At 39.1% G+C, this 17,495-nt stretch overlaps 1 protein-coding gene and 1 pseudogene across 2 annotated transcripts in view; one reads left to right on the top strand and one right to left on the bottom strand.

Annotated features, from left to right (window-relative positions):
* Positions 1 to 17,495, top strand: part of Foxo3 (forkhead box O3) — a 121,220-nt gene that overhangs the window by 31,280 nt on the left and 72,445 nt on the right. The gene's annotated exons all lie outside the window — the stretch shown is intronic.
* On the bottom strand, positions 10,318 to 10,489 carry LOC113183387 (DNA-directed RNA polymerases I, II, and III subunit RPABC4 pseudogene; annotated as a pseudogene).

The raw sequence follows: 17,495 nt of genomic DNA, 5'->3' as shown, positions 1-17,495 counted from the left end.
TGATTTTTAAAGTAGGGGCTCCTGTGGGCACTGGCCATCTTGGGTGAAGCATGGCAGAGGTGTGTGCATTTCGTGTAGGGAGAGGCTGTGCTCCTCAGATCATCCTTCTTGGGTTCCTCACACCTATCTAAGGGACTGTGTTTATTCTGAAAGAAAGTGTCATGAATTTCGATTCTGGTACTGGTATGCCACAGCTAGGCCTAGGTTGCATGTCTGTTGTGGTTTCAGAGTCTCTGAGAAGCCATTTGTCGAGGGTGCCGTGTGTGGTTGCTGCGGATAGTAATTGAGAGGGTCAGAGGAGGAGGAGGATCCTCGGTGCAGTCATTGCTCTTCAGCCTTTAATCTCAATACCATTAGAATTTAGAGAGGGCTATTTTTCTAGTGTGTCCACAGAGAAATTGATGCATGCTTAGGGATGTATAATTTAGTGGGCAATTTGAACATCTAGATATTGGGAGTAGTCTTGTTGAGTGTTCATTTGAAAGTTCAAGCCCTCCATGCCCAGTCGACATTGGCCTCTAAGAAAGAACTAGTTTGTCCTTAATGGACCACGTTGGCTGGACTTGGTACAAGGGTTTTTCTTAGAAGGGAGGATTACACATTACAGTAACAAGATGTTCTTTTATTTCCTAGTTTATCAAAAGATGTTGATTGTGAAATAGGGTGTGCAGATATTTTAGGTCTGTTTTTTAAATAGAGGAGCTTGAAAGGGTGGAAAGAGGTTGTGTCAGGAGGTTAACTGAGCTTAAGGAAAATTAAATAATTGGCATAGCATGGAAAAGCAAATTTTTTTTTCCTTCTGTCGTGTATTTCTTTTGGGCATCTTTTGGCTTGTGTTTTGTGTTAACTTTGACTTAAAAGTCAGTGAAGGGGAGATGGCAGAAAGTTGCTTTCCCTTTTTTTTCCTCTCCCCTAAAAATTAGTTCTAAAATAAATTAGTTTTTTAAGTGGAGGTCAAAGGGCAGCTTGATATTTTCACTTTAAGTCATATGTTTGTTTACAAAAAGATGAAAGCTGGTGAAGTCTGAGAAACTTCAAAGAAGAAAAAGGGAGAGTCCCTATTTTCCACCTTCCACCTCCCAGGAGAGTTGTAAATATAGGAAGCCTGTTTGCTTTCAAGGTTTAGAAGCCAAGTAAAGAAAACAAAGCTAGCAGGTTACTAGAGTGTCAGCTCCTTAGTAGAATGGTGGTATGAAACGGCCACATCCTGGTTCCTGGGGTTTCCTTAAGGTGAGGGGCTGGCGGTGCTTTCTTCTTCCCTCCCCACCTGGGCCACCCCTCCCTCCTTGCCATGCCTCCCTCTAGCTTCGCCTTTCAGGTTCAGCCTTCGTTGTTTCTAATTGCTTTCTAAACCCTAAAAATAGAGATAGCAAGTCCAGCTCTGCCTCACTGTGGTGGCCCTGGTCCTCCATGTCCCCTGGAGCTCTGTGGGCATGTGGTGCCTCCGTGAAGGGCCGGGGCAGGATAGCCAGGCACTGGCATGCCCTCTTGTCCCCAGGTCGGGTTTTGTTGAACCTGGCTGGACTCCAGCTCTTTCCAAACAGGACTCCTGCCGGGCCCTGTGCTGCGAGATAAGGATGGGCTACACCTGAGCAAATTTTTGAAGGGCAGCTCTCCCTTTCTTTATGTCCTTATAAGACCTTTCTAGCGCATGTGTGTGGTGGACTACAATGTGCCCGGGAAAATGTGTGATTTTGGAACAAACATTTGTGATCCAAGGTATTTTCATGGTGATTTTCCCCAAACATTAGCAAGAACTAAAAGTTCAGTTTATCCTTCTGGTATTTTAATGTAGTACTCGAGGGCTCCCCTCCAGCCCCCCCACAAGGCATGACTTCCAGCCTTCCCTCTCCCCTTTCCCCTAAGCAGCGTGATTTGCAAACCCTGGTCAAGCCACAAGTTGGTGAAGACAAAGCCTTTGGCTTATTTCGGTTTATTGCAGGTGTGGACACAATTTTTAGGTAGTGATGTGGAATGTAATTTGAGTTTTCCGGAGTATCAGAGGTATTTCTAAAGAAGGAAGGAGAATGGAAAAATACTTTCCAGTATAATTGTCAACTCTACTTTTCATCTTAAGCTACATTTAACTAAAGATATAGAAAAACTTTGGTGCTTATTGTATTGAATTCATTTCCCAAACATACTATTGTTTTGTATGAAATACAATCTTAATTTTTTTTAACTCAGCAAAAATCGACTAAGTGCCAAGAACTCTTTTGCCCTTTCATTAAGACAATTTAAATAAATCTTTAGTTTCTTAACCTAGTATTCGAAGTTCTCCTCTCATAGAAATGTTTCTGGAGAGAAGGCAAGTTATTAATACAAACACTAAAGATAGACTACTTAACTCTAGAAAGGAAGGATCAAAGAAAGCAGGAACTACAGACTGTTTCTTGTTATGCCTCCCATTGTTAAGACTTTAGGGTGAAACCTGTTCTTCTGTTTTAAGGAATTGTTGTGTCAGGGAGATTTTGAACACTCTCTGTATTTGCCATGGGTGTGAGGGATCTACTGGTGGAAAATGTCAGGCTGCCATTTTATCTTCTGAGTGACAAGTGTCATAATTCTGCTGTAAATTGTTTGCATTAATGGACCAAGTATAGGATACTTTATTTGTGTAAGATAAATATTTTTTATGGAGGCAGTTCAGTTTGCTTTCATTCTATCAGACTGACTGGACCCGGCTTCCCACCTTCTCTCTCTTTTTTTTAAAACTATTTTTTTTAGTTGTAGATGAACACAATGAATTTATGTATGTGGTGCTGAGGATCAAACCCAGTGCCTCACATGTGCTTGGCAGGCATTCTACTACTGAGCCTCAGCCCCACCTTCTCTCTTTTTGCTTAACCTTACCACCCTTCTTTTTTTTTCCTTAGATGTTCTTACTTTGAAGAATACCCCCCAGATTTATAATGTCAGTATGTATTATTTTATTATCCAAGTCAAATGCTTTATTTTGTATATTCCTTTTCATTCTATTATCCCTCAATATTAAGAACATTTTTAAAAATAATACTGTTTTTGCTATTATTTGCTAGTGATTTTTGAGGAATGATAAACCCCTTTGGGAAAGCTGCCTTGGCTGTCACCCAGAAAATGATCATATAGGACATTTTGGTGGGACTTACATGTGCTTTCAGAAGCTTAGAACCCTCTAAATCTCATACATGGACTCCTGGTTAGTACCCTAAATTAAAAAAAAAAATGTGTGAAGTAAAAGTAGGAAGGTGAACTCAGATGTAAAAACATTGGAAAAGTTAGGAGTTGATGAGTGAACAACTCCTCAAGTATATTTTGTAAGCAGGGAAGGAAAATGCTTGTTAGCAAAGGGGATGGGAGGGTTTAAACAGGATGTGGAAATCAGAGATGGGAGGCTAAGAAAAGATGTTTAGAAGAAAGAAGGTAAACATGCACCTATGTATAGGTGAAGTTATGTGAAATTGGGGAGAATCAAATACTAGCTTAATTATATATTTTTAAAAAATGTTTAAATGAATTTGGAAAGTTCTTTAGTACCTGCTCTCACCCTTTGAGTGCTTTAGGATGTGTGCCAGGAGTTGGGAGCTACTGACAAATCCTACAGTAAAGAAATCTATTCTATATGGGTTTTGTTGTTGTGTTGTGTGTGTGTGTGTGTGTGTGTGTGTGTGTATGTGCTGGGAATTGAACCCAGGGCCTTGTGCATGTGAGGCAAGCACTTCCCCAACTGAGCTATATCCCCAGCCCTATTCTATATGGTTTAACCCAGCATATTCCAACCAGTTCTAGGCTCAAAGGGTGCTTTAGGCCAGACTGTTATCAGCAGAAAACACTTTGCGAAATGAAATGCTAGATAAAGTCCTTTCCAACATTTTTAGAGCTTGAAGTGTGAACAATATCCTGAACCACAATTAGGCAGAGAAAATCCTAAGGATAGAGAGAAGATATCACTCAGGAGATGACCAGGTGAGAACATAAGGAGGCCTGCAGTTGTGTCTTTATTCCTCCCAAAGGGGAGGCACTAGGGTGTGAGTGGTAAGGCTGCATTGTATTAGAGACACTTGGGTTAGGGTTTGTGAAAGTTCTTACCATGTCTGGAGGAGAAAGAGAGCCAGACCTAAGAGTGTTCAGTGGAGACGTAGAAACAATGTCAACTTCTCAGTCCCCATTAAATCTAGAAGCATATTAAGCTGAGAACAGGTAATGGGTGTAAGCACAAAGAAATTACTTGCGATTCTGAACTTGGAAGGCACTTTTTGGTTGTGAGGATGTTCATTTCAGAGAAATTGCTTTCTTATTAAAACAAAACCGATTGTGCTGTTTTTAATTGTATTAAAGTATCTCCATTCTGCCTTGTGGTATTCATACTCATTCTGGATGATAGCTGTGTGGAACAGTGGATTCTGTGACCTAAGTTTAAGCTAGCGTCGTAAGACTATGTGCCATCAGTCTCCGAAGCCCAGCATTCTCTTGGTTTGGTACCTGGGTTTTCATGCTTCAAGATTTTTTTTTTTTTAAACACAGATTTCTACAGTTTTGGTGGTTCACCTTGTGAAGTCCAGCCGCAGCACATGAGGTGGGCCAGAGAACTATTTCAGGAGCAAACCTCATGTTTCCTCTAATTTTTTATAAGCACTTAGGTCTACCTGATTCTGAGGTGTTTTACAGAGTCCATCCCATGCCACCTCCTAGAGTACTAAGAAACCGCTAAAACTAGAATGCATGCTTTGGTTTCTTAAAATTAGTGACTCTTCTTTGGATGAAACTGAAGTAGAAATTATGAACAAACTAAAGCAAGACAAAACTTAACTAAAAAATGAAACCATGATTCCTTTCATGGAGTTGGAGGACCCGTTATTTGGTGTGGGGCATGTGCTTCCCTTTCGGAGTCCAGTTCCCTGGCTTCAGTCCTGCCTCCTTCCTCCTGACCCTCCCCGATTCCATCTTCCACCTGTATGGGGAGGGGAAAATCCCTGTGTTTCTCCCAGGCCATTTGCCCTAAGGTGCCTGTCGTCTAATCAGGTCCTCATCTTTACTCAACCCCAGAGGAGGGATGGATTGGCTGAATTCTGCTGACTTGTTGCTGCCCAGCTCTGCTGATATGGACATTTGTAGGGTGGGGAATGACAGGGGATTACCAAGCAGTTGCTGAGTGATAAACCAAGCTGAGGCCACCACAAGCAGGATGCACAAAAAAGAGCAACAGGACACACTGGCCCAGTGCTCTGAACCAGCTGTCTGTGCTGCAGCCTGCTGGGAAATGGTGTGTGTGGAGGGGTGGGATCCAGAGCTTTCCCTTGAACAAAGTTAAGGATAGCATGAGTCACAAGCTTAATTCCAAAATGTTTGGGGCCGTACAGATTTGGGGCGTGGGGGAGTATTCCACATTTTATGGTGATTGACTTACTGGAAACTCATCATGGAAACAGAGATTTAGGGAAAGAACTCTAAATATGTTCTGGGAAGGCTCCCATTCATGGAATTGGTTAAGCAGACCAATGGCTTCCAGGAATGCCCAACCAGATTTATATAGCAAGATGCAGATGGTTGATAATCTCTTTTCCTGATACTGCAGCCTAGGGCAGGGGGACACACACCCTTTCACCCCCTTCACTCGCAAGTTCTCATGATGGGCAGCAAGAAAATCTCTGATTCTCATCTATGCATATCCTCCTTTTCTTGTTACATGTAATTAATAAGAAGGTTACAAACAGTTATTACATAAGAAACTTGAGATGTAAACAGAGTTCGCTAGAAAATGGGATGAGAGCTGGCTGTTTGTTCCTACATCAGTGAAACTTTGTAAGAGCACATTTTTGTTTTGTTTTGTTTTGCTTGGTACTAGGGATTAAACCCAGGGCACATTACCACTCAATTACATTCCCAACCCTTTTTTATTTTTTATATTCAGATAGGGTTTCGCTAAGTTGTCGAGGCTGGTCTTGAATTTGTGAGTCTCCTGCCTCAGTGTCCTGAGTCACTGGGGTGTAGCACACACCAAGTACCTGGCTTGTGAGCACATTGATTTTTTTTTTTTTTTTTAGTATTATTATTTTAGTTGTTGATGGACCTTTATTTTATTTGTTTAGTTATACATGGTGCTGAGAATCGAACCCAGTGCCTCATACATGCTAGGCAAGCGCTCTACCACTGAGCCAGACTGCACATTGATTTTAATTCCCTATCTTCCATCTTTCCTTTTCCTTGTTATTATTAATAACCCTCTGAATTGAAACAAATTTGAGACTTTTTTCTTTAAAAATATAACCTTTAAAATTGATAAGATAGGTAATTTCATTAAAAGAAAATTATTAATTTTATCGTTAACCTTCTTTTAGATAATTTTACTAAAAGAAAAAAAAATGTGATCTTGCTAGGTACTACCTATGTTGCTTATTCTGGACCAAGAAATACATTAGCTTCTATGCCTCTGTACGATTTCAGCTATGTCTAGAATGTTGTGTGTGTGTATGGATGCACATATCACAGCTATAGCTTGTGAGCTTGTATTTTGAATACAGTTATTTTTTCTTGTTTGAATGGTGTCCAATGTTTTATTTAGGAAGCAGCACAAGTAGTTTAAAGATTTCTGGTTTTTCATAATGCTTCTCAAGGTGACCTTTCATCAGTACCGCCTTGCCCTGGGACCTGACGGGAGAAGATGCGTCTCCCTGGCCTTTGCTGTTGCAGCCAGGCCCAGAAGGCTTTCCCAGGTTCCATTTGGCAACTTTTAACTGCAGTTTAGTAGATCTAGTTTATCTAACATCCTTTTCCTACCTTCCTGTAAAAAATCTTAGTTCATTAAAATTTGACTCACAAACTTTTAAATGCTTTAGAATAAGTTTTTGAGAATAAGTTTTTGAGAAGCAAGCCCACCCCAAATCCATCGTACACATAGCTCTTACGGGCTATTCTATTTCAGATAAATTTCAGCCACTTCCTTCCATCCCATTCTCTCTTAATTCTGGGTGTGGATTGTCCCATCTCAAGTTTCCTCCTAGAATGTAGCTACATTTCTGCAAGAAAATACTGGGTGGCAGTTTTCTTTAAGACCATAAAACTATGTCAGTTCTCTGAGCAAGATTGAATTGCTGCCCAACACCTCTACCCCCTAGATAATCTCTGCTTCTCAAGATTTCTAAGAGGTGAGTCACTCATTTTAAAAGACTACTGACAAAACTTTAGTTACTTGAGAGAGCAACTGTACAAGCACATTGACGTTCATAGAAAAAAGCCTTTTTAACTGTTATTTCCTCTTCTTAAAATCTATGTATTCATAGAAAATGTAGAAACCATGGATTGCAAAATGGAGGAAGTCAAAATCACCTGTAATTCTGCACTTGATCACTGTTAAAATTTCTCCATGCTTATTTCCTGGTTGTTTGGTTGACTGGGATTATACATGTGTTTTTTGTTTTGTTTTGTTTTAGTTGGTGCATATTCACTATACAGAATGGTGGCTTTCATTGTGGCATATTTGTATGTACATAAGAGCATAATTTGATCAATTTCACTACCTAGTATCTCCCCTACCTTCACTATACATATGGTTCTAAAATCTTGATTTTTTTTTTCTTAAGCCTTGGGGGCTTTGTGGTTGGATGTCTTGGCTAATTTTTGTAAAAAGGGAGAGATTTTGCATACTTTTCTGTGTCATTAAATAAACATCAATGGCTTTATTTTTTAATTAAATGTCATATTTCCAAATAATTGTAGATTCACATGCAATTATAGGAAATAATAGAGAAAAATCTTGTGCACTGTCACCCTGTTGCCCCAGTGGTAATGTCTTGCTAACTATATTGCATACTGCCAAGACCTTGCCATTGCTACAGTCAAGATGCAGAGCATGTCCATCAGCACGGGGGTCCCCCCAAGTCCTGGCTGGTCTTTTATAGCCACACCCATTTCTTCCTGCACTACATCTGACCACTGGCAACTGTTGATCTGTTCTCCATTTCTATAATTTTGTCAATTCAAGAATGTTAGGTAAGTGCAATCATATAATATGTGACCTTTTAGGATTTTTTTTTTTTTTTGCGGGGGGGGGGGGATGGGGGTGACGGGGCGGTGGTGGTGGTTTTGGATTTTTCCATTTTCTGCATTCCCTGGAGATTTATCCAACTTGTTGCACATCTCAGTAGTTTGTTCCTATATTTGCTGAATAGCATTCCAGTTTCTGTATATTTCAGGTTCTAAAGTTTTTGATTATTTTGAATAAAGTTGCTATAGACATTGGTGCACAGGATTTTGCGTGAACGTAAGTTTCATTTCTTTAGGATAAATATCCAGTTATTTCATTTTAATAATGGCATAATGTTTCTTTGTGGGGCACTGTTTTTTATTTTATGAAATAAATATTTATTTACTTCTAGATGGATTGTTAAGGATTTTCTTACATCCTGGTTTTCCCGCTTATTAGAAATATCACTGATGAAATTCTCTCAGGTAAATTTGAATGCACATATCCCCTTTATTTTTCCCCTAGAATTGAAATTGATGCTTCAGAGTATGAAAAAATTTAAAGACTTTCTTTTTAGAATTTCTCATTTTCCCTTCTAAAAACCTTTTAAACTCGCTAATAGCAGAGCACAAAATTGCCTATTTCTCATCTCTTGGTCAACACAGAGCATTATTACTTTAAAAATCTTTGTAATTGTCTACCATATCCCTCTAGCAGCATGTACCTAGAGCTTGACTATTAGTTTTCCAGTTCTGGTTGGCCTAAGAAAATCTTCCACAATAAGAGATACCACCAAAATCTTGTTTTTGCATGAAATTTGGGCCTCTACTGAGGTACTTCTGTAAGATTTGTTTAAACTTACCATCATTATTTTTCCTTCCTAAAATATAGTCCCTCATCTTGAAGAATGCTCCCCAGACTTATAATCTGTCAGTATGTGTTATTTTATTGTAGAAGCTAAATGCTTAATTTGGATTTGAATATGAAGATCTATAAGAAATTACCCTAAGCATGCCTGCTCTTTTATGTTGTCCTTTATCTGTTCCTCATATTTATTCAGAACTAGATAACAATGTACTGCCAGAACAGATAGCATTTGAAAAAAGCAAAGGAGGTCTGGGGGTGTGGGGCCATGGTAGAAGCCCATGCTTAGCCTGCACGGAGCCCCAAATTTAGTCCTTGGCACACAAAAAATGAAAGGAAAATGCTTTGAAATTGTGAACCACTTTTTAGTGAAAGCTGATTAATATATACAGTATAGAGGTAGGGGTGTGTGTGTGTGTGTGTGTGTGTGCGCGCGCGCGCGCGCGCGCGCGCGCGCGCACACACACACACACACACACACACACAGGACCTGTTGAAGCCATTAGAACCTAGTTGGGTAGTCATTTAATGGGAGCACTGTGTGAAGGCAGAGTGGTGAGACACTTTGCCCCCTTCTCATGCTGCCGTGTTTAGATTTTCTCTGAAGAGGCAGTGACTTTGAGGGAATAAGATAGGGCCAATGATGTATAGCTACCAAGGCTGAGGAAATGTATTTGTGTTTTCAGAGGTAAATTAAATCTAGTTTGAAAATTACTTTCTGGTGGAATATAGCAAATCGACTTTCTGTCCAGTGTAAGACTTGTTCTTTTCTTTCTGTGTTTCAATATCTGGAGTTTTTTCCCCCTTCCCTTCTTTACCTTCAGGACCATATTTATGATAAGCACATGTGTCAGTAAAAATTGTTTTTTTGTTTATCACTCTCATAGAAAGCTGGATGATTTTCAGGAAAGATTGTGCTCACTGACATCTTTGGTGACAAAATTAGTGTCCTGTAATCAAGACTCCATTATTACAAATAAATGAATAACGGAAACCAGCAGAATCTGGCATTTCTGCCTTTAAAGTTTATAAGATACTCTTTTGTTTAGCCAGCCACTTACGCACCTCTATCTTGCAGCTAAGAATTATGTTTATGATCGTAATGAAATGAGCAAATAAAACATCATCCATGAAAACTGTTCACTTTCTCAGAGATGACAAAAAAAATTTTTATCATGATCCATCCTCTGCAACTTATTTTACAGGGTTCTATAAACCTGCATTTTTAAACAAGCCTTTGATTAAAAGTGGTTTGGGAAGTAATTCTAACTTCATTTTTGTGTCAGATTACATAATATAATAAAATTAAAATCCATATGATTAAACAAGAATTCTTTGTTATACAGAGTATTACTAGAGAGCTAAATACAACTTGGTTTGGAAAATGAAATAAAATGAAGTCATATGTATATACTTGTCATCATAAGTATGCTAAATCAAAAGCTGTGCAACGAGAAACATTAATGGGTCAGATCCAAGTACAAATGAATATACTTCTGATTTCCCACATTTCATTGAGCATCAAAACTCACCAATCTTTTGGTTCTTTTCTTGTACACTGTTCTGTATCCTCTGCATCTGATTAGCACCCTGTATTTTATTTCATTTTTTTATGTGACATTCTCTACAGATACATATCATTGGCTGCTGCTTTGGGGGTTGAACATCCTTCTGGGTGTGCATTATTAGTACCTATACATCATAGAGAAGGTTCCCTGTGTTCCCAATAGAACTGTTGCAGCACTGCAGCCCATTTTTCTGCAATTTATCATGATTCTTACAGCATCAGTCACCTGAGCATTAAGTATCTTTATTAAGTATAAAGAGGATAGAGGGAGGGAGTGCACTAACCAGGGCGGAGGCCACCATAACTGAAGTTTTAAGTAGGTATTTCTGTGAGGCTGGCCCTTGCAGGCTTTTCCTCTGGATGTACCATCCTTTCCTTCAGAGCACTTGACAGGTCCTGGAATTTGTCAGTTTTATTGAGGCAGAGAGTTTATTTCTATTTTTGAAACAAAAATTTTATCTGCATGGTACGTTATAGTCTTTTAAAAAAAAATCTTTAAGAAGTGGTTTTGCAGTGATCATAGAACTAACTATGGGTCCAAGGACTAGAGTGGTCTTTGACTAGTGCCTAATACTCTGAAAGAATGTGGTTCTGAGGATGATTAAATGTGAACAGTAACAGTGTCAGACCCTCACCTGCTTTGGCTCAAGGAGCAGTGTTTGATTCTGACTTGATTGGTTGTTGGGAGACCAGTCAGCATCATGCAGAATTAGTGTACTGAGGTCAGATGGGAGCTAGAAAAGAAAAAGGAAAATAATATCTAAACAATCAAGATTTATTACATAGATATTTTAGGAAAGATTTGCTCATAAAAATTTAGAATTATGGTGAATGTTTTAGTAATAAAGAAAAATTAGAAGGTAGTATCAAATGTTAGTATATTTCTTGGCAAATAAATGAGGTGAAATTCATTGGGTTCCTTTGCCCTCTTCAGTGGCAGATACAGTTTTGTGAATTATTGTACTTTCAGATGACGTGTTTTGTGGTCTTTTTGGCTTTGGATAAAATCGAGCGGTGATATACTTTTGCCTGAAATGAGTGAGTATATTAAAATGTAGAAGCTTCTTATGACTTATTAGTGTGTAATACATCTGACTCTCTGAATTCATGTAGTGAACAGGTACAGAGTTTTTCCCTTGTCATTATTCCCTAAACAATACAGTGTAACTATTTGCATAGCATTTACATTGTATTAAACATTGTAAGTAATCTCCTGATGACTCCTGGTTTTGGGGAGGGTGTATGCAGGTTATGTGCCTGTAGTACCCTATCTCATAGACAAGATTTGAGCTTCTGCAGCTTTTTTTGGTATCTGCCAGGGAGTTGGAGATCCTAGAACAAATTCCCCTAGATACCGAGGGACAGCTGTAATTACATTTGACATTGACCTATTTGTGAACAAGGAATAATCACAGCTGATTTCATTGTTCATTATTGTGTTTGGAAAACAAATAGATCTTATAGTTTTAGAAACTGCTAGAACTGAAGTTGAATTTAGCCAAAGAAAATGGCTAGTCTGGATGTTTTAGGCCCCCTCAAGTCTTCCAAGTTTGGTTTTTATGTTGTTGCTTTTTCCCTTTTCTGTTTATTTGATTTGATGACCTGCCTCTTTTTTAAAAACAAACAAACAAACAAACAAAAAAAAAAAAACAAAAACTCTGGTTCATCCCTGAAAAGATGCTCTCATTGCCACATCTGAATGTCATAAGTATGTGGTGATTGTGGTGATTTTAAGCCTTCCTACCTCATTTTTGAGACTTGGCTCACATGTGGGTCATAATGCCCAATAAGAAGAGAGGAAAGGGGGTTTAAGGTCAAATGCTTCTGTTTTGCAGACTTTTTTCCCCCTCCTATTCCTTTACAAGGCATGGCCTCTTGGCTTTCCAACTTTTATTTTTAAGCTTAAATTTTGGCTTTTGCCAAAATAAACTTTTTAATTGAGGCAAGTGAAGTTTGTAGTCATACTCTATTTTTTTCTTTTTCTTTTTCTTTTCTTTCTTTCTTTTTTTTTTTCTTTTTTCTTTTTTTTTTTTTTTTTTACATATAGTATTTCCAATCCATACTTTGAAAGTCACCCATTTCTAAGTCAGGGCTTAGGTTAATGAAAAGCTTGCCTGAGATGTTACTGTAGCAAACAAAGTGGGATTAGAAGTCACATTTTTTTTTTTCTACTTCATAAATGGTTCAGGGCTGATTTTGGAATTATCATAGAGGAGAAGAGTTGTTTGTTTTTGCTTTGTTTCAGCACAGGAAACATTAGGATATGCCCTGTTTTGATTACCTGCTTAGATAAAAGTACATGACCAGGTCAGGGTGGCTGAACAGTCCCAAAAGGAGTGAGTGGGAACTCTAGCATGAGGCAGATTAGCATGTGGGACTGCAAATTAGGAGAAAAATAGGTTGAAGGGAGAAGTCAAAGACCCAATTATGTTATAAGAGGTGGTGCTTTTAAATCACTGTAAAGACCCAAGTTGGGGATAGTTTTATAATATGAATATGTGATGCTTGGTAATTCTTGTCATTGGTGAAATATTGGGGGGAAGTTCAGTATAAGAATTAAAAGTAAAATAAGATAGTTTGTGCCACAAAGAAAGTTTGGTGCAAAACAGAACAATTATAAATTTAAAAGAGGTGGGAGTGAGAGAAGAATTAATTTGGCAACCAGGGTTTAAGCCTGGCGTTCTTTGTGGTCTGATGGAGACTCACCAGAGTCTCTTCCTTGGTTGTCAGTAATTACTGCTCCTGCCTCGAAATCCAGCAACTCTGAAGATGGGGAATTCTTTTTTTGAAATTAACTCCATAATACTCACCCCTTTTGTTCAGCACTACGCACTGTACCCTGGCTCCTCTTCCCAAGGACAGTTCATTGGCAGGGCTGCCTGGGAGGGCAGTGTTTTCTGCATAGTAATAAGGCCCCTGCAATTGTGATATTCCTGCCCCTCACCCTAAAGTCTTGGGTGCTTGACATACAGTGGCAATGCCACTTGTAGAACAAAAATCAAAAGGAGAAAAGGAAAAAGGTCTTCTTGAACTTGATACATCTATTCATTCTGCCACGCTGAGATTAAGGCTTATTATCTACAGGAAATCCCATGGAAAACTTTCTTTTCCTTCCCAGGAAGTTGCTCTGTGAACAGGAATGTTCAGGAAGCCAACAAGCTTTTCCTAGACCTTTTACCAGTCTGTCCTACTTTTATTAAGAGCTTAGTGATCTGTCTGCCTTTTGATCACCTTTAGTGCATGCTAATTTGCATGTCTGTTTTAAAACCTAATGTGAGCTAACCACTGATGTGTGTGATTCTCATTTCTGTTGCTTGCTGTAGTAGATGGGGGTCCCCTAAAGATAGGTGTTGAAGAAGTTGAAGAAGACAATGCTTGTTCAGCCAGCAGACATCTGGGTTATTTTTTTTACAGAACCAAACCCTTGAGATATTAGAATATTTAGGAGCAAGGTGTTATCGTTGGTTCTCAGACTCAGGGAATTTAGAATTCACTGACTTTTAAATTATTAACTTGTACGTTTTGTCTTTGGTACCCAGAAGGGCACATTAAGGACATGAAAGAATTTTTATGCCAAATTGAAATACTGTAGACTACTTCCAACACTGCCTTCTTCAGGAACTTGCTTTGTAGATATCCTCTCTGATCATGGAGAAGTTACATGTCTTCAAAAGAGGACTGTAACATGTTTCTAACCCTGTATGTCTCACTCTGTTCAACTACCTGGATAGATTCTGCTCATTCTCTTGAGAGCAAGGGAGTCCCTGTACCTTCTGGTTTTTCTGCCATCTGATACATAATGGGATATAAGTATGCCTTTCCTTTAGGGGCTTATAGGTTAAATAGCAGAATGCTTTATCTCAGATGCTAAGAAAGAAATTTATTCATGCTCTAAATATTTACTGATGCTTACCAAGTGCCAAGCATTGTTCTAGGCATGGGAAATCCATTAGTGAACAAAAGACAACCAATACCATCCCCAGCCTGCCTAAAGGAGACCACATCTACTAGAAATGCACGTTCTTTAAGAGTAGATTGACCTGGATGAACTGATCTCCATCATTACCAGTACCTCAGGTCAGGACAGTGGCATTCAAAGAGTTAATAATGGAAGTTGAACCTTCAATCCTGCCTGTCCTTTTGCTGCCTTTTCCCAAGGATTTGGGGATTGTAGGATGTCAGAGTTGAGAGTTCTAGCCCCAGTCCTTCACTAGTCCCAGACCTTCATTTTATTCATCAGAAATGATTAGAATCTCATGCGTATTTCCAGTTGGCCTTAAGATCATCTCGGGTTTCTCTGTTTCAAATAAATGTAACAACACGGAAACATCGTTTTCTGCTCGGTCATCTTTGGAATACTTGGGTGGAGTGAGATCTCTTGTTTAGCTCCTTGGAAAACTGATGCTTGAATAAGTTAAGTGACTGAGAACTGGCTATCACAGACCTGTTTTCTAGTCTAACAAGTAATTTTGCCAAAGAGGCTAATTTCTAACTGGAAACTATCTTTCTGTTCCCAGAGGGAAATGGAACACGGATTAGATTATAGTCTCAATCCAAACAAAAGAGAAGAATGTTCAAAACAAACAAATAAACAAAACAAACAAACAAACAAAAACCTCCCACCCTTTTCTGTTGCCACTGAAGTTTCTCTATCAAAACAAAAATCCAGAAGCAAAAATACTCTTGAGAGAAATCGGGAAACCAGATAGCCTACCAGCTAGCCAACTCTATGGTTTCTGAACAGAGTGTACTGTTTAGGATCCCTTTTAGCTGCCTTTGGGCTTATTTAAAAACCACATTAGCATGTTTATAAGTGGAAAACAATTTAATGGTTCTTCTTTTGGCTTTGGTACTTTCATAAGGTTTAACATTTCTAATAGTAAAGTCTTCAAAAAAAATTTGAAGAGAAAGAGGATATTTTGACAGAGAAAAAAGCTTAACTTTCTGTTTTTCTCTACCCCTACCCCACCCAGAGTCAGAAAACTGGCCTATGTACCCTGGCCAGCTTTGTTTCAACCTCAGGACGGTTGTTCAAGTAGTTAGTACTCAGCAATCTCAAGTACTACCTTTTGTTAATGCTGAGGTTGCCAGGGTGCTTCCCAACTGCAGGGTTTCCTAGCAGGACCTCAAGCTAAGAATATCTTTGGTTGTTTTCACCTTAATCCAAATGGACAGTTACCAGAGTACGTGATGCACAAGAGGTTATTGGAGATTAGTTCTTAAATGTCTTTAAGATCAGCCTATTGTAATTCACATTCTGTAGAGCTATGCTTTATAACTGGTAAGCTGAGTAAATAAATGGATTATCTCTAAGCCTTGCTGTTTTTAACCTTACCCCTCACCCCAAGCAAATGGTGAATCCTCACATCACTTCCAAAAGTGTTTTATTTTGGCAAGTGTTTAGATACTGGACAGATCTCAGCATTTGTTCCTAGGAGCAGACAGAGGGTAGGAATGGTTGTGGTCCTCCTGGGGTAGCATCTGCCATGGACAGAGAGGCACCGTTCTTACCCAGTGGGTGGCAATGGGCCTGGGTCCTTAGCTGCTTCATAGCTGAGTCACCTTGGGCCAAGGTATAAAGCTCTGGTCTTGATCTCTTCAGCTTTAAATTAGCCAAAATACTAACTGCCCTGTCTAATGCATTTCAAGACTGTGTAGAACTACAGCATAGAGATGGCAGGTAGTATTGTTAAGAAGGAAGTGGGTGGGGGGCTTAGCATCAGATCCTAGTGAACCTGTCTCACTGCAGTCCTCTCTGTGTGGGGCTGTGATCACCTTCAGGCTGTTATTTGTGTCACTGGGTCAGCCACATGGGCCAACAGAGTGACCCCTCTTAAACTGGGAAGCAGTGTGTTCTCACCTGTCTCCTCAGGTCACACCCCATTAGTGGGACTTACCAATTCAGGTCCTTCAGTTGTAGCTTAGTTTAACACTTGGGGATGTCCTGCTGACTTGACTGAAGGACTTTACTGTTCACAGCAGGACTCCTTGCCTAGGCTGGAGTCCTTCCATGAAATTCAAGAGTCATGCATGTTGGATTAAAAGACACACATGCATATGAAGTTGGAAAAAAACCTGTCCTCTTAATTTATGAGTTCATTGAAGGTTAGTTTGTATGCACATGTATTATGTACTTAGTTGAATAAGAGATTTTCTGGTTTTTGCTTTTAAAAAAATATTTTTAGTTGTAGATGGAAACGATACCTTTATTTTTTATTTATTTTTATGTGGTGCTGAAGATTGAACCCAGTGCCTCAAACATGCAAGGCAAGTGCTCTAAAACTGGGCTACCACCCCAGCCCTGGTTTTTGTTTTATGTACTTCCCATATATAGGTTTAATAATGACTATTTCATATTATTGCTTTAATAAGACAAGGATTAGATGGATTTGTAATTTAACTGTTTCCCTGTAAGAGAGCCTTTTTTTTTCTTTTGATACCAGGGATTGAACTCAAGAGCGATTAACCACTGAGCCACATCCTTATTTATTTATTTTTTTTATTTATTATTTATTTATTTATTTATTTTTGTTTTGAGACAGGGTCTCACTAGGTTGCTCACAGCCTCACTAAGTTGCTGAGGCTGCTGTGATTCTCCTGCGTACGCCTCCTGAGCTGTAAGGGATTACAGGCATGAGCCACCAAGCCTGGCTCAGTTTTCTTCTTTAATATGATAATTTTTGTTTTAATAATTTAAAAGGAATGGATTTAAGTATCCTATAAATGGCTTAGTTCTAACTGTGGACGCCTGTCCTGGAATTCACAGTAAACTGACAATGAAGAAATTTGCCCCATAAGAAACTCAATAGAATCAAAAGTGTTCTTAAGTACAAATGAGAGTCCTGGGAGGAGACTCTCAGTGGAATGGGCTGAGCCTCTTCACCTTTGAGCTCTGAGTCAAAAGAGAAGAAAAGAGTGGAGCTCTTGGATTTGTGTGTTTTGTTTAACAAGAGAGCACACACATTCACAATCTGGGGCCTTTGTAAGTACGTATAAATTGGGTGAAATCTGAAGCTGTAAGTGGAGTTTAAAACAGTACTGAAGTAGCCCCCTCACATTTTCTAGTACTTATTGTTTTTGTTCCCCTCCCCCCAACACACACATCTTATGACTCAGAGATAA

Source organism: Urocitellus parryii, chromosome 8 (genome assembly GCF_045843805.1).
Source record: "Urocitellus parryii isolate mUroPar1 chromosome 8, mUroPar1.hap1, whole genome shotgun sequence".
Classification (NCBI taxonomy): Eukaryota; Metazoa; Chordata; class Mammalia; order Rodentia; family Sciuridae; genus Urocitellus; species Urocitellus parryii.
The sequence above is the reverse complement of the archived record's forward strand: the minus strand, read 5'-3'. Positions and strand labels throughout refer to the sequence as shown.